The sequence below is a fragment of the Felis catus genome, chromosome B1, assembly GCF_018350175.1.
Source record: "Felis catus isolate Fca126 chromosome B1, F.catus_Fca126_mat1.0, whole genome shotgun sequence".
NCBI lineage: Eukaryota > Metazoa > Chordata > Mammalia > Carnivora > Felidae > Felis > Felis catus.
Genome location: NC_058371.1, coordinates 48,561,349 through 48,586,743, shown reverse-complemented (window position 1 = coordinate 48,586,743; position 25,395 = coordinate 48,561,349). Strand labels below are relative to the sequence as shown.

Genomic DNA, 25,395 nt, shown 5'->3' with positions numbered 1-25,395 from the left:
AAACACAGGTTCCATTTTCACATTATCCTTTAGTGGGTGGTTTTAACTCTATAGAACCAGGTGTGTTTTGAGAGATTTGCTTACAACCAGCATTTTTTAAAAAAAATTTAGAGAGAGTCAGGAAGAGGGACAGAGGGAGAGAGAGAGAGAACCTCTGACTCAGGGCTTGGTGTGGGGCTGGATCCCACGACCTGAGCCACAATCAAGAGTCGGATGCTCAGCCAACTGGGCCCCCTGGGCTCCCCTACAACCAACATTTTATTTTTAACTTTCCCCTAGAATAAGTCCAGGTTTGATTAAGAGAAAAATCTTTATGAAATTATCCTGGAAAGGTAAACTATTGGTAATTCAAAGTTAAGGTTTAAACTGTGAAGATGATAAGCAGCATGATTGTATTCTTATTGCCAAAGATCTTTTTGGAAACTTAGTCCTAGCCTCAGATAGAATGCCCCAGGGACAAGCAGAGGATAAAAAATCAATGGTTTTGGGAGTGAAGCAAGTTCTGCCTCTACATGGCTACAGGACCTTAGGCAAGTCACTTTCCTGTTTTCTTATGTCTATATTTTTATTCGAAAAGTAAAAAAAAAAAAAAAAAAAAAAAAAAAAGAACAATTGAGAAAATAACAATTACCCACATTTCCACAAACCCAAATTAACCACTATTAATATCTTGTGAACTATTTTCTCATTTGTTAACAAAACAGTTAGACTGTGTGATTGCCAAGGTCCTACTGGCTTAACATTCTCTGATTCTGTGACTAATTAGTCCATGGGTCCAGAAATAACATAGATCAAAACTGTCTCCCCAGTGCTTCCCCATCAAAAACTTATATTTTTAAGAAGTTAGTGGTGATATGTTTAAACATTGTCTTGTATCTGACCTCTTGCAACTTCATTATGAAGCAGGAGTTCCAACTTTTTAACAGATAATAGAAGGCTCTATTCATCTTTGCCTTGAACTTATGGGATTCGAGGGTGGGTAACAGTGAAGTCCCTGAATGAAGGTGCACACCTCTCCCCAGAGGGTTTGGAAATAGATCTTCCAAGCAAAGCCAGAGCCTCGAGAGCTGCTGGCATCACCCATCTTTCCTGTTGACACCCCCTTTATAAGGAGACCCCTATGATGGTCTGGAAGAGCCTTACTGAAGAGAATGCCAATGTGCCTGAAATGCTTGTTCATCCTCAGTGAGACTCCCAGTCTTCAAGATTTCCATCACATCCAAATTCTATTTGTTGGTCACACTTTCATTTAACTTACTCGTAAATTACTGATGTTACACACTCTAATATTGCTTGCTTCAGCTATCCTGTTTGCAAATTCAGCTCTTTTCCAGGCCATCTGTAAACACGTAACCACCACAGAAGTATCCATGACATAAACTTCGAATACCTACACCAGTGACTGCTTCCCCAGTACCTCTATCACGGCTTGGGCAAGTTCTGACTCATTTGTTTTCCTTATTGAAAGGACAGAGCTATATGCATTCCCAAGCCAGAATCAGAAGAAGCCTCTAGAACATTCCTGGGCTGAGGTTTTGACTAACAGATGATCAGCCATCTTGGTCATGGGGCTCCAGGGACAAGGTAGTAGAAGTATTATGGCAATGTATTCTTACAGTCATAAGACACATATTCTCTTTGAAGAGGGCTTTAGTTCTGTCCACTGAGGTCTTTGGAGGGCAAGTGACTGTCATCTCTAAGTTTGCTACAATTTTAGGTCTTCAAGGGTGTTTTAGACATTTTGGAATCTAACTCCTCCATTTGACAGGGGAAGAAATGGGACCAGTTTTGTCCAAGATAATTCATTCCTATGTCTATAATGTGTAAAACACCTTGACATGTGTAAAAGATACTGACACATATTTTTAAGCCTTGGAGCTTTACTAGAACTCTGTGCATTAGACAACTCTGTGCATTGGACAAGTTCTTTGCTCCATTTTACAGGGGAACAAAAGAAATTTCAAGGTTGTTGAGTGCAGGACCCAAGATCAGAGGTACTGAGTACCTAGCATTCTTGTTGTTGCATGGCACTGCCTCTTGAGAATCCAAAACCAACTTGCTGGTTTTTACTTGAGAAAGAGGCAGGTCCCAGGGAAGAATGAAGAGTTCATAGGCCTTCAGCACTCCAAATACACATTTCACATTTTGCTGGGTTCTTTCTATTGATTACTTCATGTAACTGTCATAATAGCTCAGTGAGGCAAATATTCTAGTCTTCATAGGAAAAAAACACTTGGGTTGAAGAAACTTGACCTGGATCACAGAATGAAAAAAAGATGGGATCTGGAATTGGGATATATGTCTACAGACTGCAGACTGTTTCATGTTATATGACACCCGGGGATGCCAAGCCACAACCATCCAGTTTCTGATCAGGACACCAATAAAGATCAGGAGATGGGCCTCAGCGCACTTATGTGGCATCTGGCCTAGCAGTTTATGGCTAGGGTGGAAGAAATGGAAAGGACAGAGGTGGGGCAGGGACATGGCTGATCGGAGGAGCTGGGGCCATCCAGCAGCATGGAGGAGCATCTGAAAGGCAGAGGCGCCCAGGGACTGGAAGAACAAGAGGGCTAAGTAGGAAGGGGTGGGCAGGGCAGTGCCAGAACATTGAAGAACAACTTCCAAATGGAAGAGGCTGCAGGGAACACGGCGGCTGGGAGAGGGGATGCAGGCTTGGTGCAGGGCAGGGCTGCGTGGGAGCCGAGAGGATTCTGCAAGCTGCCCTGCCTGCATCACAGGCATCCTGAGAACAAGTGCAAGCAGAGAGATCCGGCCCTTCAAGAACCACCTACCCAGCCGCCCCCACAAAGACATTACCCAATGCCAAGTAAAAGCTAAGCAGCAACCAATTTGGGCCCCCGATGATGAGCCAATATCTCTGGAGCATAATGCTGGCCACCTCTGAAGTTACCTTCCTCAGTTGCAGAGAGAAGCCAGGGAACTGTTTGTATTGTCTGCAGTGCTCCATGGACAGTGCTGGGAGGTGTGATCACACTTCCCTTACTGGTTGCTAAGCAACAGCATTAAGCCATGTGCAAGGCTGAAGCTCTAGGAGGTGTGTGTGGCAGAGTGTGTGCATGCTGGGGAAGAGCTGCAGAGTGGAGTGGAAAAAAAGTAGGCTTGTTGATTTTGTTGTGACTGCAAGATCTTGGCAGGTGAGGTTAAGAAGAGCCCTATCCTGCAGAGGGAACAAGGAGGAAATTGCAATACTACTCAATTGTGGGCCGCAAATGAAGAAACATCTTGAGTATTCACAACATAGGAAGAGGACCAAGTTCTGTTGAAAACTGTTCCTAAGAACAGTACCTCAGAGTATGTAGGTTTCAGGCATCTAGTTTCACTTGTTTTCAATTTCCAGGATATTTCAGGGCTTTTTCCCCCATAAGCTACTCAGTGCTCACTTTATCTAGAGATAATTTTATTTATCTGGAGATGATTTTATATGAATTGGAAGGAGAAGCACCTTTGGTGTGTTTGAAACCTGAGGCCTTTTGAGGTCTGCATTGCTAGGGTAGAATGCTACTGAAGCAAGCTGAATGGGTTGGTTTGGGAGAAGGGAGATTCTCCATCTCTGTGGGTACCTAAGCAGTCTGGACAACCACTTGGCATGAGAGACTCTTGGAATAATGACCTTGAAAGAGAAAGAGGAGAGACAAGGCAAGAGGCAGCAAGAACAAAGGCATGAGAGATGAAAATAAAGGGTATGTTCTGAGCAGATGAGGTAATACCAGCTTAACTATACGAAGGTAAGGTAGAATGTTACGGACTGATTTCTGTTGTGCCAAAATTCATACACAGTACAAGTCCTAACCCCCAGTACCTCAGAATGTGACTGTATTTGAAGATAGGTAAAATAAATAAGGTTATTAGGGTGGACCCTAAGCCAGTATGACTGGTGCCCTTATAAGAAATTAGCACAGACATGAACAGATGATGTGAGGACACAGGAAGAAGACAGCCCTCTACAAACCAAGGAAAGAGGCCTTAGAGGAAACCCACCTCGTCAACACTTTGACCTTGGACTTCCAGCCTCTAGAACTGTGAGAAAATAAATGTCTGTTGTTGAAGCCACCTAGTTGGTGGTATTTGTTATAACAGCCCAAGCTGACTAACACAAGAATGATGAGAAGGCTGGGAGTAGAGGAGGCCAGAGACAAAATGCAGAAGAATCTTGGGACCATGAAAGCCAGGCCAAGGAATTCAAACTTATTTGTAGATGGGTTCTATATAGTCAGTTTAATTAGCAAAATATTTCTAAACAAAAGGCCCATTTGGAGAGTGGAAAGATAGGAACCCACAGTGATGAAGAGGCTAGGAATTATAGCTAAGGGGTCTTGTTTCTTGTGGAATGTTATGTCTACTGCTGACCATGACATTTTAAGATGGTGATAAAAACATTAATGCAGAAGTGGAGAGCCAGAGGGCAGGGCCTCTGAAACCCATGTCATTCAAGATAGAAGGAAATCTTGCTCTTTATGTTGAGCCTGGATCAGAAAATAATGGGTAGGTGGTCCCTCTCTTTGAGGGCCATCATACTGGAAACCAGTCATTATTCTGGGATGTTGTAGAGGACAGTTCTAGCACCAGTGAGTGAGTTTTAGATAGAGATCATAGCTCAGCTCAGTGAAAGGAAGAGCCTTCTAGCAATCTGAGTTTTCTAACAACGATGAGTTCTCTGTGTGAGATATTGTCCACAGGTGCCCAAAGAAAAGAAGACCCTTCTCCATAAGGAATTTGGACTAGACCACTTCAGCTGTCCACTTGCTTCCCCAAAGCATTGTCTATTCACTGTTCGTGGAGGCATGTCTGGTCCTTTGGGATGCTCCACTTTTCTGTGATCAAAGGAGACTCCCCATCACTCTTCCATTATACACAGCATCATGGTCAACAGAGAGCAAGTAGTTCTATGAGAACAAAGCAAAGATAAGGATCCACAGAACCTCTTGCTTGGGCTTTCTTCCCTCTATGTAAATGGGAAATGCAAACTACCTATAACACCTACCATGATCTTGAGTGACTAGACTTGTAGCTGAATCAGGTCCTCCAGCTTCCAGATCACAGTGAACTGCACTTAATGACATGCTTTATGGCTTAAAATTTTTTTAATGTTTATTTATTTATTTTGAGAGGGGGGGTGGGGTATAGAGAGAGGGAGAGAGAGAATCTCAAGCATGGTCCATGCTGTCAGTGCAGAGTCCGACGCGGGGCTCTATGTAACAGACCATGAGATCATGACCTGGGCTGAAATCAGTCGGACACTTAACCAACTGAGCCACCCAGATGCCTTGACATGCTTAATGGATTTTTAAAGATATGTGGAGAACCTATTGGATGCCAGAGACTGCCCAAGCCACTGAGGGCTGACAGTACACAGCTCTCCTGGCAAAGGTGTGAGAAGTGAATCTCACTTTGGGGACCAAGTTTGGACACCTTTGGTGAGAGACAGATCAGTCATGCTACAGTCATTGGTATGAGCCTCTCTTGGTTCTCAAAGTTGGCCGCTGTAACCCGGAACTCTCAGTGTGCCCCCAGGCTCACAAGCTCCTGGGGAGCCGTGGATGTGTTTTCACGTGACTCATCTTCCCATGTACACATCATAGGTTCTGCTTATTTTTCAAAGCTGATTCAGCTGTGTGTAATAGAATTTATCCACCTCTCTTGGTTGGGTCTGAAAGTCAGTGTAGTACTGGCTACACACCATTGTCAGGAGGTCAGGCCTGCAGTTTGGGGAGAGCAACGGCTTCCCTCACAAGCAGTTAAAAGCCAGCCCTGAGCTAGTTTGTCTTTGCAGGGAAATGGGCATTTGTTTTGCAATCCCTATTCTCCATGCCATTAAAACCTTCATGCAGAATAGCCACGCTGTCCCCTCAGTGGTAGGCAGCTCCCCATTTTCACCATGCTTACTCAGATATCAACATGGGCAGTCCTGTCCCAAGGATGTAGCATCTTTCTTTTAACCTGTGTCAAAGATGATGAAGTTTCTTTTCCCTTAGGAGAGAGTAACAGAATTCCTCCAGGAAGAAAACTGTATTTATTTAGGAATATGCCCACTGTGGTCTGAATGTTTGTGCTCCCCCTAAATTCCTGTTAAAATTCTAACCCCTAAGGGGGTGGTATTAAGAGGTGGGGCCTTTAGAAGGTGATTAGGTCATGCCAGTGGAACCCTTATGAATGGGGTTAGCACCTTATAAAAGAGACCTCAGACAGCTCCCTCACTCCTTCTACCACGTGAGGACACAGCCAAAGAAGACTGTCTATGAATCAGGAAGTGAGCCCTCACCAGACACTGAACCTGTTGGTGCCTTGATCTTGGACTTTCAGCCTCTAGAACTGTAAGGAATAAATGTCTGTTGTTTATAAGTCACCCGGTCTGTGGTATTTTGTTATAGCAGCCCACATGAACCAGGATAGCACTCCACTAACTCACTGCAATTAGGGGATGAGGCTTAAGGAGTCTGGGCAGGTATTTTGCCATTGCTCCAGAAAAGGAGAGAAAAAGGACAGGAAGGAGGACTGGGAGGAGACCAGAGAAAGTGGAATGCTGCAGGATTGGACCCTCTTCAGAACACTCTTCCTCTCTTTCCAATTCTGCCAGTTCTGTGTGGTTAGACTTCTCAGGGTGATTGGTGAAGGCACTGAGTTCTGTGCCTTGGGGTGATGTGAGCACATAAGATCTGGCAGCACAGAGGTGATGAGAAGCACAAGGCAGGGAGTCCAGAACTGGTCCGGCAGAGAGTTTGGGGCAGAACCTTGGGCCACCTGCCACGGGCTATGGAGCAGGGTCTCCGTCCTAAGCCTGACTGGAAGACAAGGGGCAAGGGCCCTGTATGAAACTGCAGTTACACATATTTCTGTCTTTATAATATCTGGTGAGTGTATTGATGCTTATTATGTGCCACAAACAAATGCTGCGTGTTTTCTATACATCAATACATCATCTCCTTGTAATCGTTGCAGTATCTCTTTAAGGAAAGCACTATTATTATTGCCATTTGGCATGCAGGAAAGCTGAGGATTTAAGGGGTTAAGAATGTGCTCGAGGCCACGCGGCTGGGAAGTAAGGAGCCACACCTTGAGTTTGAGTGCTGGCTCCTAACCATTAAGAACACTGCCTGCTGATAGATTGTGAATTGTTTGTGTGCAAGCCGGATGTTCCTCTGCCTCCACTGGGAGACTGGATTGCTCCATATTCAAAGGAGCAATCATATCAGGCCCAAGCTTGTGGTGGTAGGAGAGGAGAGGGTGAGGGAAGAATAAGGAGTTGGGGAACCGCACACAAAATAGTAAGCTGAGGTGCTTGCCATTTTCCTGGAAAGTGAAAGGTGGGATCAAGAACTGAGTCCTGGAGTCCTCTCTCCAACCTTAGGACATTTTCCTTTCTGAGTTACAGGACTCAGAGCAATACACACACACACACACACACACACACACACACACACACACACAGAAGAAGGCCAGAAGGCAGGCAACAAGATTAATGGATATGGTAGAGGTTGGAGAGGGGGTTATCAAGAGCACCTTTGTGAAAATAAGCTATGAGCTGTTCAAGGCACATTCTGGGAGCTGTGGGTCTCCTCCAGGGTGACCTTGTCATTAAATAGCTATAGATAAATGGCAAAGAACTGGAGTTTCCAGAGATATACCTGAGTTCCTTGGAGCTTCTATGATTCTGTGAAGTCCTAAGGTCAGGGGACACAATTAGCCTGATGGCTTCATTGGAGAGAAATGAGGTTAAAAGCAAGAATTAAAGGCGGTCTTGGGAGAAAGAAACTATGCTTGGAGGTTATTTGAGTGTTGAAGAGGGCAGGGTAAGGGCTTGGCTGTGTATCAACTGAGAGATCTGGAAGGAAGAGAATCTGGAAGAAGTACAGGAAGGAGAAGAAAAAAGGGAGATCAATCATAGAATGAAATTCCTGAGCCTGACGTGGATGCCAAAGGCAGCACATTTTTGCCTGAGGAAAACATTCTTAATACAGCTCTGGGGGTGGCAGTTCCCTGAGTGATACAGATTAGTAATCAAATTATTTTCAAGGCTGATGAGCCCACCGACAGCTCTGGCACCCAGCCATGTCATCCCATGGATGGGGTTCAGCAAATGCCTTCTCCTCTCCATCGTCTCAGCCTTTGTATACACATTTCAAGAACTAGAGGCCAGTAAGGGCCAAAGCAACCACGTCTCGGTTTGTTTTGGTTTGTTTTTCAGACCTTCACTGCAATCCAGCACACACTGATTGAACACCTCCTCCACAATACCCACTGAGAGGGGCGCTCAGGCGTCTTCCAAGATTCATAGTCTAATCGGGAAAGATGATGTTATGGACTGAATGTATGTATCAGCCACACCCCCCCCACCCAAATCCACATGTTGGAGCCCTAGCCTGTAACATGATGGTGTCTAGAGATAGGGTCTTTATGGAATAATTAAGGTTAAATGATGTTGTAACGGTAGACCCTAACCTGAGAGATTTAGTGTCCTTATGAGAAAAGGAAGAGCAACCAGAGCTCTTCTCTCCTTGCACGCACACACACACACACACACACACACGCAGAAGAAGGGCATGAGAGGATACAGCAAGATGGTGGCAGTCTGCAAGCCAGGAAGAGGGCGTTCACCAGAAATGGCACCGCGATCTCAGAATTCCAGGCTCCAAGACTTGTGAGAAAATAAATGTCTATTGTGTAAGCCACCCAGCGATGGCATTTTGTTGTGGCAGTTTGCACTGACAAAGGCAGAGGGCACACATAAAACCAATGGTAAAGCAAGACGGAAGGAAAGTCCTATCAGAGTCAGAAAGAGGGTTATGGGAACGGGGAAGATGGTAAGGTGACGCCAGACTGAGGGCTCTGGGGAGAAGGGCCTGGCAGAGGTGGTGCTCAGGTTAGAGCCTGAAGGGGTCTGAGAGATGGGAGTTTGGGAAGCCCAGGAGAGGCAATCCTGACAGAGAACACCATGGACAAAGGCCAGAGGCTAGAAAAGTCCACCAAGCCCCCAGACGTTCTTGGGAAGATAAAAGTTGGGGCTTCATGGCGGAGCCCATGGAGACATGGTAGGTATTTCCACCAGGGTGAGCATGAAACCATTTTTGTAGAATTAAGAACAAAGCAAAACAAAACTTAAAGAGGAAGAAACAGCTGCCTGACTCTGACTGCAGACAGAAGTTGGTTCTCATACACACCCCTAAGTAACAGAATTGGCTTCACATGAGTGGTTCTCAAAGTGTGCTCCCTGGGCCAGCAGCATTAACAGCACCTGTGAAACTGTCTGAAATGCAAATTCTTAGGGCCCAAGCCAGGCACACTGCATCAGAAACTGTAGAATTGGAATCTAGTAACCTGTGTTTTCAAAAGCCCCCTAGGTGATTCCGATGGTGCTGACACTTGAGAAACGCTGTTCTGTGCAGCCCTGGACGAGCTAGGTTGCTTCCACTGGGAATGTTCCCCCAAGTGTGTTCATCCTGGGATCAGGAAGTCCTCTGCCCACTCATTTCTCCCTCATCATCCCTTAGCAGCTGATGAGATTTTGCACATTTTGTTTTTATGTGAATCCCTCTGATGCCCCTCATTCCCACAGGTTTTGGAGACCGTCTCTAAATTAGCACTTTCCCTCCTGAAAACCTCCTCAGATCTGAACAAATGTTTCCTGAGTACAGGTTTCACATCCTGACATTTGCTGGAATATGATTGGGAGACCGAGAGCCACGAGACAAGGCCTCTGCCTTCCACCGTTCCGTTAGCAAGGCATGTACTTGTGAAAAATAAGTTTATCTCAAGATAACATGTGCCTGGCAATAGATGGATGGCACAGCCAAGAGCTCTGGAGGAGGGGTGCTCGGGGATGGTGGAATGCGAGCTCCTGTCCAATGCCCAGTTCCTTTCCCCCCACCAGACTTTTCTAGTCCTAAATATCCTATATGTTCCATAATTCCTGTGAAATACCCTATTTGTACTATTGGGGCAAACCAGATGCCCGTGTGTCCCTTGCTTTCCAGGTGTGTGTCATCTTCACAGATTCCCCATTCCTGAGCACGGCCTCATCCTCTGACCTTCCCCCCAACAGATGGCTGTTGCTCATCTGGCCAAGCCCCTCTCCATCCTCTCTGCCCTACTCCCCAGCCCACATAGATGTACGGGGAAAAGAGAAGGAAGTGGGCTCTTCCTGGGGGCCAGCCCTCACCACCACCCTCTCTGGGCAGTTTTACACCCCAGCCCTGCAGCAGGAGCTTCAGGCCATGGCAACATGGCAACAAATGCCTTCACTGCGCCTTGCTTCCCGACCCCAAATCCAAGCACGCACACTCCAGAGTAAACACCATGGGAACCTGCCCTCCTGTGGCTGCCATGAAGTTCTTTCTAAAGAGTAGTATTATCGGTCACTTATTCCCCCTCCAGGGTCTGAGTCTTTAAAAGCCACCCTTCCTGCCTTCACCCATGTCTCTGTCACTTCTTCATAAGTCTGACTACATACTTCTATTCTTGTGCTCTCTTCTGCAATCCTTCCTCTTTCCTTGCCTCACTCTCACCCCAAACTCCACAGTACTCCTCTCCAGCTCATATTGTCTTCTCGAGACAGGACCAAAGATGAAGAATGGAAGGGGCAGTCTCTCTCTGTAGAACTGGCTGATGAATCACTGGTGAGTGTGGTTTGTGGGATAGAACAGTCTGTTCTCCAGAGAAAGGAGAATGAAAAGCCTCAGGCCCATGCCTAAGACACCAGCAACCCTGAAGTCCTCATGCTGGCAGGAAGGGTAGGGGTGGACTCCAGGCCTGAAGAAAATCCTGGTATAAAATCATATCCCTAGGGGTGCCTGGAGGGCTCAGTGGGTTAAGCATCTGACTTCAGCTCAGGTCATAATCTCATGGCTCATGAGTTTGAGCCCCGGGTCGGACTTTCTGCTGTCATTACAGAACCCACTTCGGACCCTCTGTCTCCCTCTCTCTGCCCCTCCCCCACTAGCGCTCTCTCTCTCTCTCTCTCTCTCTCTCTCTCTCTCTCTCTCCCTCAAAAATAAATAAATATTAAATAAAACAAAATCACATTCCTAAAGGTACTGTTCCAGTAGTACAACCCTGAGTCAAATCTTGCAATCATGTTACGGTATCTTTGGGTTTCTCCACCATGTCCAGTATATTGTCTCTCTGGGTCTCCCATTTTTTTTTAATTTTTAAAGTTTATTTATTTATTTTGAGAGACAGAGAGAGTGACGGGGGAAGGGCAGAGGTAGAGGGAGAGAGAGGGAAAGAGAGAATCCCGAGCAGGCTCCACAATGTGAGCACAGAACCCTACGTGGGGCTCAAACCCAAGAACCATGAGATCATGACCCAAACAGAAGCCAAGAGTCGGTTGTCTGACCGACTGAGCCACCAGACGCCCCAGGTTCTCCCATTTTAAAGGAAGTGATAACAATATTCCAGGCAACAGAAAATACAGTGCCGTATTTCCAACTTGTAACTGCAAACTTGTTTTTTAAATAATTTTCTATATGGTTATATGTAGTGTAAATTAAAGACCAGTGCTGGTTTTCTCAGCAGGAATTGAGAGAGAATAAAGAGGGACAGATTGGTGTGGTTGCTTGATTGACTGACTCACTAGCTTACATTCCTTCTTCCTTCTTTAATTGATTCATTCATTCATTCATTCATTCATTCTTAAAGTCATTTGTTCATCCATCCATCCATCCATTCATCCATCCATCTGTTTTTTATATATCTATTTTTCTGTATCGTATATGCTTGAATATAAGGTAAAGCTCTTCCCTTTCCCAAATTAGCTGTCAGAAAAGAGGAAGTACATATTCTAGCCCTAACAGAATATTTCACAGTATGGGCTGCCCTCTCAGTTATTCTATTTTGAATAAAAATATACTCTTTGAGAAAAAGTATTAGCCTGATACCACTTCAATCAATGCCTCCCAAAGGAGGCTTACAAAGGTCACCTAACTGATTTTTTTTTTTTAAGGCAGCATGGTACTACAATATAGATTCAGTAACTTTTCTTGAGGGCATAGCCTCCCAATTACAAGTGTGAATTTTGTTATTAAAAAGAAAACACTTAAAAGATCATTTTTTAAAAGCAATGCATGAAGTGGTTTTATTGTGAACAGCAAAAACAAACACAAAAAAACCATCTAAAGGATTTGATTAAGCTTTTCTCCAAAGAAGGCATACAAAGGGCCAATAGTCCATGAAAAGATGCTCCACATCATTTGTCACTATAGGGAAATACATGTGAAAACCACATGATATCATGCCCTCTAGAATAGCTAGAATCAAAATTACAGACAATAACCAGCATTGATGAGAATCAGGAAAATTAGAGCCGTGACACGTTGCTCCCATCTAATGATGGGAATGTAACATGCTACAGCTGCTGGGGAAAGCAGTTCGATTCTTCCTCAAAACGTTAAACACAGAGGTATCACACAACCCAGAAATTCCATGCCTATGTAGATAACTAAGAGAAATGCAAACGTACGTCCACATAAAAACTGATACGTGTATGTTCCATAGCATCATTATTCAACGTGGTCAAAAAAATGGAAACAACTCAAATGTGTATCAGCTAACGAATGGGTAAACAAAATGTGGTATATCCATACACTGGAATATTATGTGGCAATAAAAAAAGAGTGAAGGCGGCACACATGCTGTGACCTGGATGAACCTTGAAAACGTGATGCCAGGCGAAAGAAGCCAGTCAAAAAAAAAAAAAAAAGTCACGTTAGTGCATGACTCCATTTATGTGAAATGTCCAGGATAGGCAAATCCATAAAAACAGAGAGTGGTTGCAGGGGCTGGCAGGGGGAGAGAAGATAGAAAATTAAGGAACAGCTGCTTTTGGTATGTGGTTTTTTACGGGGTGATAAAAATGTTTTGCAATCAGACAGTGGTGTCCACTGCACAGCTCTGGGAATACATCAAAATTCACCAAATGTACATTTTAAAAGGATGAATTTTATGGTGTGTGAATTAGGTCTCATAAGAGCTGCTCTTCAAAAATAAACAAACACAGTCTGGAACAAAAAGAGGTAACCAACTCTCTTTAGAATGTAGGGACAATGGTATAGGCGAGAACGTGGATTGCTGACTCAAAAAATGGGTTCCAGTGGTGAGAAGGATACCGATGTCAAAGATGTGAGGGGAGTGTTAAAGGTTTTGTACCAGGGGGCATTGGAGAAAAGCCATATTTTAATTCAATGTATTATTTTACACAGGATGTGATTTTAAACAGGTCACTGAAACAACGTATTAAATATTACTCTAAAACATTTACATATTCACATCAGCTTTTTTTTTTTTTTAACAACCTCCTTATTGGGAGGTACACAGATGGTCAGTTTCAGGCACACATTGTGCATATCAAACGCCAACTGAGTGTCAGGCACCAGCTGCATCCTTAGGATATAACACGGACTCTCAGTGCATGGCTCTGACCTCGACAGAGCTTACAGCCTAGTTTGCTTGAATCGCAATGGAGCTCAATTTTGAAGTACTTTCTGTGAAGAGTTGGTAAAACACATCATAAAACCTTGCGGGTCATTCCTAATATTTGGGGGGTGCCGTAGGTTCCTGGGAGCTCAGACGAAAATTCTGTGCTTTCTTCCCGTTATCATGTATGTGCATTGGCTCAGAGGGGGAAATTATGCATCTGCTCTCGACAGTTCTGCATACAGTACCCTGCTACCCCAACACATACACATGCCCTACCCCAGGCTGGATTCCTTACTTTGAGATGATTATTTACAGAATCCACTTGAATCCAGACCCATTCTCCAGCCCCCACCACACACAAACAATAAGGATCTCCAGAACTGGAGGCCTGGAAAGGATCCAAGATGACCCAGGCCCCAAGAGATGCATGGAGGGCCCAGAGACCACCCAGGGACCACTGTGGAAGAGCTTAAGGTCCAGCAGGCACCTGCCTCCCTGCTTCAACCCTGGGAGGGTCTGTTTTTACCTGGTTTACGTACTGAGCTTTTGCCTAAGATCCGTTTTGAGGAAAACTGTCCACTTGTTAACAAGTCCCCAAACCTTATTGTATGTACAAATGAAAACCCTGAAACTTGAACAGGCTTACCCAGGTGACTCATCTAAGATCATGTGGAGGGACAGTGACAGAGCAGCCACTGACCAGACCCAGGGCTCCCATTCTCAGGGTGGGGTTCTCTCTGCCCCTCATGCCTTTCCCTGGGAGTGAACACAGGTTGGAGGCTAAGTGTTTAGCAAACGGGAGCAGGAAGAGTTTTTCTACATAGAGAGTCAGGAGGAGAAAGAGGGAGAGGGCTCAGAGGTACACTGGGGCCAATGGAGGGCCACTCTCTGGAGATAAAGGAGCCAATGTGTACTCAGGATTTTCAAATCTTGGGACTGCAGGATCCAGAAAGCTCTGAGTGCAGTTACCATGGCAAACCCTATGCCTGTGCACATTCAGGCTTAAGTCCGGGTTACTAAAAACCGCCAACCTCTGCCTTGCAAATCTCTCTTCCATATTCCCAAAGCAGTTTCCCCTCTACCAGGTTCCCTGCATTTTTTCCTATACCCTGTCTTTCTCCTGTCCTTCAGTCTGGTTCAAATGAGCTCAATAAGCAGGAGGATGAGGGAAAAGACAAAGGCAAGGATCCAGGGATTAGAGAGACACAGGAGTATCTTATAAAGAGATTATGGAGCTTCTGCTCCAAATCTCTGACTTCCTGTCCCAGGGCTTGAGGAAACCTCCACAAATCCAAAGAGACAAAGAGCACAACCTGACACCTGGGGAGAATGAGGTTCCTGCTCTGTTGCCATTGGCAGCTGAGATGCCAGCACAGGGAATGAGGCAGATCCACATCTGGCCCAGTGAGCCAGGCATCAGTGTGTAGGGAAGAAGGGAAATGGAATCTCCACTCTTTGGGACTTGAGTCAATTAAGAAGGAGATCAAAATGAAAAGCACCTCTCTGCCCCCAAAGAATTTCACACTGGGATGGGCTAATAAATTCTGGCAGATCAGAGGAGGCAAAGAAGCTCTGTCAGAGTTGGGAAGGTGGGCAGGGCTTCGGGCAGGACCAGGACTTGAGCAAATGTTTGATGGGGACCAGTGAGCAGATCAGGCTAGTTAGGGTGAAGAGCTTAGCATGGAAAGTATGGGGGAGCTAGAAGGGTAGACAAAGGCCGGATAATGGATGGCACTGAAGACTAAATTTAAGGGATCTGGATTTGTCTAGGGTCATGGGAGCTTCTGAGGGAACTGGAAGAAGGAAAGACAGAGGCTCCTAGATAATATTAGGGGATATTAGCTAATCAGCGTGGCCTGGACTAGAGCGGTGCTGCAGGGGGGTGGGGGAAGAGAAGACAGAAATGAGAGTCATAAAGGAGGAATCTGCAGGATTAGGGATAGGTAAGATACGAGCAGAGAAAAGCAAAGAGGAGAAAGGGAAGAGAACTTCAAGGTTTCTGACTTGGGACTCTAGGAGAAAGACCACTACATGAACAGGAAAGACGCCTGGAGGAAGAGATGGTTTTGTTTGAGAAACTGATGAACTTGGTTTCCTACATGTAGCATTTAAGATGAATTACTCAAGTGGAAATGTCTTATAGACTGTTGGAAGTGGGGGGCTGAAGGGAGGAGGGCCTGGCTGGAAGTAGAGCCCTGGAGTCACATGAACTGATGAGGGTGGATGGAGGGGCAGCAGATCTAAGTGCAAGTTGCTCACTGACTCTCAAGGAGGTTGCCATTAAACCTGGAGACAAGCTGACACTTAGCGCATACATAGCAAAAAATGAAGGCTGTGGGAAAGGGCTTATCTGTGAATCAAAAGTGTGGAAGAAGGAGGGGATTAAGGAGAATGGCAAATTCTGGGTATAACGTAAACAATTTGATGTTCCCATGAACCCTACAGCTTTCCCATTCAACTAAGGACCAATTTCAACTCGGAGAATGGAGAAGCCTCCAATTGACTAGCAGATATCTCCAGGACCCCCATATCATCCTGAATTTATCCAGACTCTTAAGACATGAATTATTGTAACATATCATAGCTGCTCCTCCTGAAATGTCAAGCTCTCTTTTCTCGGATCCTTTTTACTTGCTACTGCCCAAATTTGATCAGGGCCCCCTTCACCCAAGTTGACATCTCCACAGCTCTTTACAGCCTTCAGCATAAAGTCCAAAGGCTCCCTGCAGCCTTCAGAGTAATGTTCAAACTTTTCAGCCACCAGGTTGAAGCCTTATCTTACTTTCCGCCCTTATCTTTATTGCCCTTTGACAGCCTCGGCTCCACCCAAAGTGAGTCATTCAGACTAGGCCTTCCCACTTCCCTGCTTTTATTTACTCTCTTCTTTATCCACAAGCACCATCCCAAGTTTCTGCGGCCAGACCCTACCCATCCTTTCTGAGCTTTTCCAATTCCACTTCCTCCAGGAAGCATCCCTGGACTCCCCAGACAGAATAATCTCTCTATCCTCTGACATCATCAAACTTTATGGGTGCCTTTTATGGCACTGCAAGTCCCCATCTTGTCTTACAGTTACGTATCTTTATTTACCACCTCCTCAACCAGTCTGTAAACTCACTGAGAACAGACACAGTCCCTCACCTGTAAAGAAAGACTGACCGTGGGGCACCCGAGTGACTCAGTCAGTTCGGCTCAGGTCATGATCTTATGGTTCGTGAGTACGAGCCCCACATTGGGCTCACTGCTGTCAGCACAGAGCTCGCTTCGGATCCTCTGTCCCCCATCTCTCTCTGCTCCTCCCCTGCTCATGCATTCTCTCTCTCTCTCTCTCTCTCTCAAAAATAAATAAACATTTAAAAAAGAAAAGGAAAGAAAGACTGGCCCTGAGAGTCGAGGAGGTGAGGAGGGGAGAAAAAGGAAACAAATATCTAGAACAAGTTGCAAATGAGAAAACTAAGTCTCTGTGTGGCAATGCCACACAGGTAGAAAGTGACAGAGTCAAGGCTCTAACCCACAACTCTTCATCTTTCTAGGTAGAGTGCCTACGGTGCTTTCCAGGGCATTTCCACACAAGTCAAGGATTTCTCTCAAGGATCTAATCAAGGACGCTGTACTTCTTCATCATTTTTAAGTGAGAAAAGGGAGGTCTGCAAGACTGAAGAGACCACCCTCCCCCTCCAAAGTTACATTGCTAGCAAATGGCAGGATCTAAACTGGAGCCGTGTCTTGTTTTCATTTCTGATCAGCCGTCCGCTAACCTGGCCTCCCAACTTGCCTGCACGAGGGGCTTGGGAACTCAAGTCACTTATGACTGCCTAGGTTCACATCACTGTACATTGGTAGCCCGTGTTTGTGAAAATAGAGGAGGGAAGGTAACCGGCTGCTGATAAGGGCGCCTTCTGAGATGCTGGAGTGTCAGATCTCTGCTAACCTGCCTGGAGCAGGAACAGGTGTGGGAGAGTGTAAACCCACACCCCAAGAGAGGAGCTGGGTTCCCATTGCAAAAGCTCCTGGAGAACAGAGATGTGCTTGAGGCTAGGGAGGAAGTAGGGGGCGGGGCAAATTACATCATTTAGAAACCAGAAGATGTGATGTTCCAGTGGCCAGGACCAGAGGGGCTGTTCTCTCACTGGTGGGAAACAGACCCCTGCCCCTTCCCATCCCCCAAGAGCAAACAAAGCCCAAACTCTTGGAGGGGGTGGGGGAGACAATTCCCAGAAGGCTTGCAAGGAACCTCCAGGGTCCTCAGTTGTCCCAGTGGGGATGCATCAGCTGGGAGAGTCTGAGAGATCCAGGCGGTGGGCAGACCCTCAGAAAAAGACCCTCAGAAAAAGGGGCACAGGAAAGGGGACCGGTGGTCCTGTGCCCTCAAAGGTGTTGGGAGAATTGGCCTAACTGAAAGGGAGACTGGCTCATGAGATAACAATTAAACCCAGTGTCAAGTTCTAAACACCGGGAGAGGTATGTTCCTGTGAGGCCCCAGCTAGTGAGTGATGTGGCCAGATTCTTTGCAGGTGGATTTAAAGACATAAAAGGCAAGAAGGGCACTGGCAGGAAGATGTTAGTGAGCAGTCCCCAAGAGAGAAATGGGGAAGGATCACCCTTCCATGGATGTTGGCGGTAGTTGGTGTTAGTTCTAATCATGTTGACCAGGGGAGTGTCCTTTCTTGCCGCCCACCCATAGCCCACCTGGAACCACCCCTGTGTTCCCACCAATCCATCCATTGTGTCTAGGTAAAAAGGGCATCGGAATTTGCAGCCTCCAGCCTGCTCTCTTAATCAAACTGTCATCATGAGTAATAATTATACCTTGGGAAACAGCAGAGTGACTCAAAAAACGGTCCCCTCCCCCACAGCCACGCCTTCACACAGCTCAGAGCTTTGCACAGGACGCTGAGAACCCCAAGAGAGTGAAGCCACTAGCTCATGAAGCTTGTCAGCTTGTTCAACACCTCAAGTGACCATTCAGACTCCATTGTCTGATGGGCAGTAGTAGAAAGTCTCTTTAATGGTTAAATAGCTAATTAGGCCCAGGCTGTTCATCAAGCATGGGGAATTGGGTGTGCAGTGGGAGGCAAGACGCAAAAACTGTTGGAGATGTGATGCAGGTCAGTGAGACAGCACACGCAAGAAGCCATGGGTGCCAGCCCTCAGAAGATGGCCTTTTCCCTCAGGTGCTTCCCCACCAGCTCAGGTGAACCCTAAGTATAAAAGTAGAATGATAAGGAGAGCCATACTTATTCAATGCCTACTGCGTGCCTGTTGAAGGGCTGAATTTTATTTTTAAATTTATTTATTTTTATTTTGAGAGAGAGCAAGGAGGGGAGGGGCAGATACAGAGACAGAGAATCCCAAGCAGGCTCCAAGCTGTCAGCACAGAGCCCGATGCGGGCCTTGAACCCACGAACCGTGAGATCACGACTTGAGCAGAAATCAAGAGTCGGATGCTTAACCGACTGAGACACTCAGGCGCCCCGAAGGACGGGATTTCTTTTATGTGCAGTTGAGGCAAAAGGGATGTTAAAATATTGAAATAGGCCATGTAAGTTGATAAATGCCTATTACCCCAGCCCCTCTCCTCCAACTGCCTGCCTCCTTTCTCACCTGTCTTATAGATGAGGAGGACAAGGCTACGTGACTTGCCTAATGTCAAGCAGCAAGTCCAGGAACTGGAGCTGGAAGCTTGGCTGACTGACTCCAAGCTTTTGCACTTGACCATAGGACTACCAGCCATGTTAGCATTGCGGAGGCCACTATTCTTGCTCCTCCCCCTCTACCCTAGAAATGACCCAGAGTCTAGGAGAAACCCTCAGTCACTGAGCCAGCAAGGACTTCTCTTCATCACCACCCTTGCAGCCCTGAACATGCCAGCAGTTGGGTATCTCCAGCCACCCATGTGTGACCACCCGAGAGCCCCATTCCTCTGGGAGGCCAAGGCCGCAAGGCCACTCCTGGGCAGGGGGAAATTTACAGGCTGGGAGACCTACCGCTTGGGGTCTACCCAGGTATGCTCCCTTCCTTCCCTTCCCGCACCAACTGTGCCTGTCTTAGCCATATTCAGGGCACTGAGCTACTGCCATCAGAATGGAGGGCTACTTGCTCAGAGCCATACTTTCCCCAGGGTTCTCTGTGAACAATGGGAAATGGGGGTAAGTTGCAGTAAGATTTTGGTTGACACGAGTAGGGGTTTCTGTCCACGGGGGATATGTGGTGCAGGGACAGCTCTACATAAGTGCTCAGTCCCTGAAGATCTTCTGTAAGTTGGACACCGCTGAGTCTACAATAAATTAGATCCCTCCCTGATAGAGTTATGGGATGAATAATGTCCTCTGAAAGACCTGCTTGGTCCCAGAACTGTACCCGCATGAACTGTCACTAGATATGAAATGTTATTTCCTATGAAACAATAATAGGTTTCCCTACACCCCTGCCAGAGTTCTATAGTCAAATTTACAGAATGCTAGTAGGCCCAGTGATACAGGAGTCTTTTTTCTGCAGGACTTATCATAACCTTGACTGTGCAAATTTGCATGACAAATCTGTGAGAGCCAGCTCATTTGAACATTTCCCTAATGGAACACCCATAACTATCTCATGGCATAGAGTTTCTCTGAACACTGTTTGGCAAATGCTGCTCTAAAGAGCTGGGGACAAAAGGCCTATCACTGGGCATGGGGATGGGGAGGCTTAGCCATTGGAAAGAGGGGCCATTTTTCACTCAGCGGTTCCCACAAGGGGAACACAATTTCCATTTCCTCTTTCTCTTAACAAATTCTTAACTCCCTCTGGGTTCCCTTTTCGGAGGCCCCTAGTTTGCTTTCACAAATGCCCCTGTTAAAGTCCAAACATGGTTCACAAGGCGCCCTTTCTTCATCCACCCCTGAAAGCTATTTTTCTAATAAGCTACTTGTAAAAATGGGAATAAGGGCAGCCACATTTTATAGGGCATTTGTTTGTGTCAGGCGCTGTGCTAGGTGTTTTATGTGGATTCTCTCTTTTAATTCATTCACATTTCCCTTCAGTTAATTCTGCCCTGAGCCACTGCCTCTCCCCACCCACTTTCCTCCAAGAGGAGAGCTGGGGATCTTCTCCCCTAGCAGCCGGTCATACTCGAAGGCAATGGCAAAGCTGGAAAAACAAAAGCCAATTTGAGCTCTCCCTCTCTGCCCAGGAGCTAACCCACTCTCTCACTAGAAGCAGGACCCTACCACATTATTTCCCCTGGGATCTCGGAGTGCTCGGTAAATATAAACAGAAGTCAATGAGCCCCAAGTACTTGGTGGATACCACTTTGGTCATCCCCATGGAGGTGTTACAAAAATTAGTATCTGCCACTTTTTCCTTAGCACTCACTAGGCAACTACATGCATTATCACTGATCCTCTCAACAGCCTGGACAACCAAGTATGCCCTGTATTCTTTCAGAAAAGAGATACTGGGGCTAAGTGGTCTGTGCGGAGCCTCATAGTGGGCAAGCAGCCAAGTTTGGATTTGAATCCAGGTCCGTCAGGCTCCAAAGCCCAATTTCTTTCTGAGGCATCATTGTCCCTCAGCTGTGTAGATAAACACGTGGACCAAGTTGTTTTTGTTTTTGTTTTTGTTTTTGTTTTTAAAAAATAACACGGTCAGGGGCACCTGGGTGGCTCAATCGGTTAAGCTTCTGACTCCTGATTTCAGCTCAGGTCATGATCTCATGGTTCAAGCCCCGTGTCGGGCTCTGTGCTGACAGTGTGGAGCCTGCTTGGGATTCTCTCTCTCTCCCTCTCCCTCTCTCTGTCCCCCTCCCAAATAAATAAACATTTTAAAAACCAGAGGAAGAAATAACACAGTCAGTCAGTGAAGGAGTCCCAAACTGGAATCCAGGAGGATTGGTTACAAGATAAATGTGCCCTGAGACTGTTCTCCTGGCACCTGCCTATCCCCAGCATGGTAGCGTCTTCAGCCTTCTTGTAGAGAAGTGTTGCCAGATAAAACACCAGATACCCGGTTACATTTCAATTTCAGAGAAACAATAAATAACGTCTGAGTCTAAGTATGTCCCAATATTGCACGGGATATACTTATACTAGAAAAAGATTAATTGCTTCTCTGAAATTCAAATCTGAGTGTCCTGTGTTTTTATTTGCTAAATCTAGCAACCCCACCCTAGAGTCAGAGGCATGCCGGGAAGTCTCCCGCCTGGCTCTAGGTCCCAAGCGTTGCTCCAACACGAGTTGCCATGGCAGCCTGAGCAGGCCCTTCTGGAGCTGTCTCTACTTACCTCTCCAGCTTCACCTCGCCCCTGCATTCTCCATGCTCAGAACACACTGCACTGCTTTCAGTTTCCTGAATGTGTCATGCTGCTTCTGGCCTCAGGTCTTAGCCCTAACTGTGCTTTGTGCGGGTCTTTTTCCCTCTCTCCCGCTATCTGGCTAATTCCTGTGGATCCTTAGCGTCTCCACCTAGAGTCACTTCTGCCGGGAAGTCTTCCCTGACTCCGTGACCACTGCCCCTTCCCATTGCAGCATGCCCCAGGGAGCAGGGGCGGGTCACATGCACCCGTGTCTCCCCACGCCCAGCACCAGCATGTGACCTCAGGTGGGAAGTTCAGCAGATGCTTATTGAATGAATGAATGAATGAATGAATGAAGAATGTTCAGGCAGAGCTGCATCTCTTGAATGTGACTGCTTCCTCCTTCCCTTCCATCTTTACTCACTTTTTCATCTCTGCCTCCTCTCCCTCCCTCAGAGTTGTGAAAAGCTGGGGCTTAGCTCCCCAACAGCATTTCCTGGCCGGGACTCAGGTGAGGAGAGAGCGCCTGCTTATGTCCCTTACCTGATCGTTCCAGACCAACTGTCCCTGTGGGCTCAGGTCTAGCTACAGGTCAGCAGAAACTTCCTCCTGGGTTCCCAAACCCTCCTGGCACATGCCCCCTCTGTGTCCAAACTCTGCTTCCCTTCTCCCCCTGGCCCTTTTAAAAGAGTCTAATTGGATTAAGCCCCACATTTGGGGTGTGGGGAGATGCCAGTGTCAGATGGCTGAGGGTTAGGGCAGGTGGTGGGGCTCGGTGGGCTCAGAACATCACCCATATGTTCCTTGTTCACCCACCCAAGGCTTTGCCCACGCACAGCCTGACAGCAGGAGAAGGCAGCACAGAACTTAACCCTTTCATGGCCTTTAGAAGGTAGTTTCACAAAGAACCAGTGTGCAGGGAGTGCTAACTTTAGTACACACACACACACACACACACACACACACACACACACACACACCCTGGAGTTCTGCCTCTATTCCCCTCTCAGAGCCCTCCCAGCTTGCTTCCAGTCAGGGTTCGATTTAGCAGATGCCCTCTAGGGGGGCAGGAAGTCCATGCCAGAGCAGTGGGAAGGGCATGGGAATAGGACCAGGGTGGGGGTGCTGAAGGGAATGGGGAGAGGGGAGAGGGCAGGACGCAGGGAGGGGCTCTGAGGCAGCACCTGTGACCAGATTCTGAAAGCCCTGGTCTGTTGCTCTCTGGTCTAACCTTTAGAGGCAGGTGGCCCTTTGGTGCCTTCTCATCATCTGCAACCCACCCCCCCCCCCACGCCTCCCCTCCACGAATACTTAACGAGGACAAAGAGGGAGAAACACCCTTCTGTCTCAAATTAACTCCAAAAATAGAATCCCTCTACCCCTGGGGAGGGCTAGTGAGCCCGGGCATGCGGTGCACCAGCAGCTCCGACTCCTGAGTTCCTTTTTCAGGAACTCTCAGGCCGGTCCAGGTACCCCCGGTCTCGGAATCACCCCCTGCCACCCCCTGCCACCCCGTCCAGCCTCCAACTTCTGGCTGGGCGCTCAGCCCGGATCGCGGGAGGGGACTCACACCGAGAGAAGCGCCGACTCCGACGGCTCCTCGGCTCCGCCAGGTGAGGCGCGGGTTGCGCGGCGGCAGGTACAGGTGGGTCCAGGGGCTGCGGCAGGTAAGGGATCCGCGGTGGCTCCGGAGGCCTCCGCTGAGTAACAGGGCTGACAGGTTTGTGTTTTCCCCTCTCCTCCTCCTAGTTAACCACACCCCTGCTGCTCTCCTCCTCACTTCCTTAAAGGGTGGGGTGTGTTGTCTGTGGTGCTGAGTGTGTGCCTGCTCCAGCCTCTTACCATAAACCCTGAAGTAGACGCCACCACCAATTCCCTGAGCTGCACGTGCCCACCTGGGCAGCCCTCTCCCAACCCCAGAAGGGGTCTTCTGCTGTTGCGTGCCCTGTGAGCGGCTGACCCCTCTGAATTTCTACCACCCCTCCCTCTTCCTACTCCACAGGCCGGCTTTTGGAGGCCACGTTTAGACGTTGGTGTTTCCTCTCTAGGCTCCTAGTGGGAGGCTGTTACCTGCCTCCCATAATCTCAGCATCTGTGACCCTCCGGGGCTTCCCCCTCTCCCCCCTACTTCTACAGCGGCCCCAGCCCCTTGATGGGACACTGGGATCAGGTGAATATTGCCAGGGGCTTTGGCAGAACTGATCCAGGTGCTTGTGCTGTGAGAGGGCAGGACCAGGGGCAGCACAAGAATTGTCACAGAAGCTGGGCAGCCTTTACCTGGCCCCATCTCCATATCAGCTAACTTGGCTGCCCAAACAAAGAGGCTGGTTCACCTCTATACTCAGGCCAGCAGGGCAGTGAAATTCAAGACAGTGACTCAAGGGCACTTAGAAACCCTTTTTCCCCTATTGCTAGAAAAATTCCTGACTTTCCCTTGAGTAGGAGGAGGTGAACTGGACTTAGCATAAGGTCGCAAAGCTGGTGTGTCCTCTATGTCCCCCACAACCTCAAAGCTCCTCTCCAGAGCCCCTGCCCCAAACTTCTTCATCCTGTGTCCTGTGAAGAATTAGGATCTCCCGGAGTTCTAGAAGATACTATTCACAGGGTCGTCTCTGAAGATGGTGGCCCCCGGAGTTGTGCAGCCATAGGTGACAGCCTGGCACACACGGTGACCCCCCTGACACTCCCTCACCCGTAACCCCAAACTCAATGGATTAGCCACCCCAGGAGAACAAAAGGAAAATCTAGCATTTGGTGAGCAAGTTTCAACACCAACCACTGTTGCTAAGAAAGCTTTCAGTTTACGTGATTTCATTTAATTTCCCCCACTTTCTGAAAAGAAAACCAAGGCTTAGATTCCTTAACTTGTCCAAGGCCACAAAGCCAGAATGTCAAATATCTCTCAAAGTGTGATCAGCTGACTCCTGGACGCCACTGCAGGTTTTAGAGGGCTTCGGAAAATGGGGGGGCCCTTCTGTCTTCTTGTGCACAGGAATGAGGAGATGAATGTTGAATGATGTGAAGGTTACATACTTGCATTAGCAGTTGAGGGTCTGTGTTGGGCGGGAGGCAATGGGAACGAAGGAACAAAACTAATCCAAATAGGTTTAAGAAAAGGTGAGTTTGTGTATGCTGCCATCATGTGGCCAAATCCATAACCTACAATCTGGCTGGGCTGTAATTTGAGAAATTTTCAGATATTCAAACTTTTTGGAGCATGTTGAATTCTTCAGAGTTTTTTTTTTTTTTTTTTTTTTTTAAGCTCTGAAACCTAGCTCCTAGCACCGTACAATCATAGGTTTTATTTATTAAGAGGACCTTGGGAAACTCCCTGGGTTGGATACACTGCCTGTGTTGTATGCAGTATTAGTAAAAAACCTATCAGAAATGCTTCCCAGAGCCTAGAATTCTGTATAAATGTTCTTAAAAGATTCTACCTATGTCTCATTGTGTGTTTTGTCATTTGTTTAAGATGGTAGCTAGTGGAACAGGTTAACCTGCACATGGGAAGGATCCAGTCAAGAGGAAAGGCGTGACTTTAGGAAGCAGATTGATCTCTCTGAGCTTGTATTTCCTAATCTAGGAGAGTAGAGGAATAAGTACTATCTTTTCTACCCATTTCACAGGGTATTGTGATGCCCCACTTAATTGATAGGTATGATAGGTATGAAATTGATTGGTATGAAAAAATA

General features: G+C 47.0%; 1 protein-coding gene across 4 annotated transcripts in view; it reads right to left on the bottom strand.

Moving 5' to 3' along the window:
* Window positions 1-23,483, bottom strand: part of PTK2B (protein tyrosine kinase 2 beta) — a 126,170-nt gene extending 102,687 nt beyond the window's left edge. Inside the window, exon 1 of one of the 4 annotated variants that reach the window (XM_011281538.3) lies at window positions 23,274-23,483. The gene's annotated coding sequence lies outside the window, so the exon portion shown is untranslated. The remainder of the gene's footprint in view (window positions 1-23,273) is intronic. The other 3 variants (XM_011281539.3, XM_045055596.1, XM_011281537.3) reach the window with 3 other exon arrangements.
* Window positions 23,484-25,395: the final 1,912 nt, after the last annotated feature.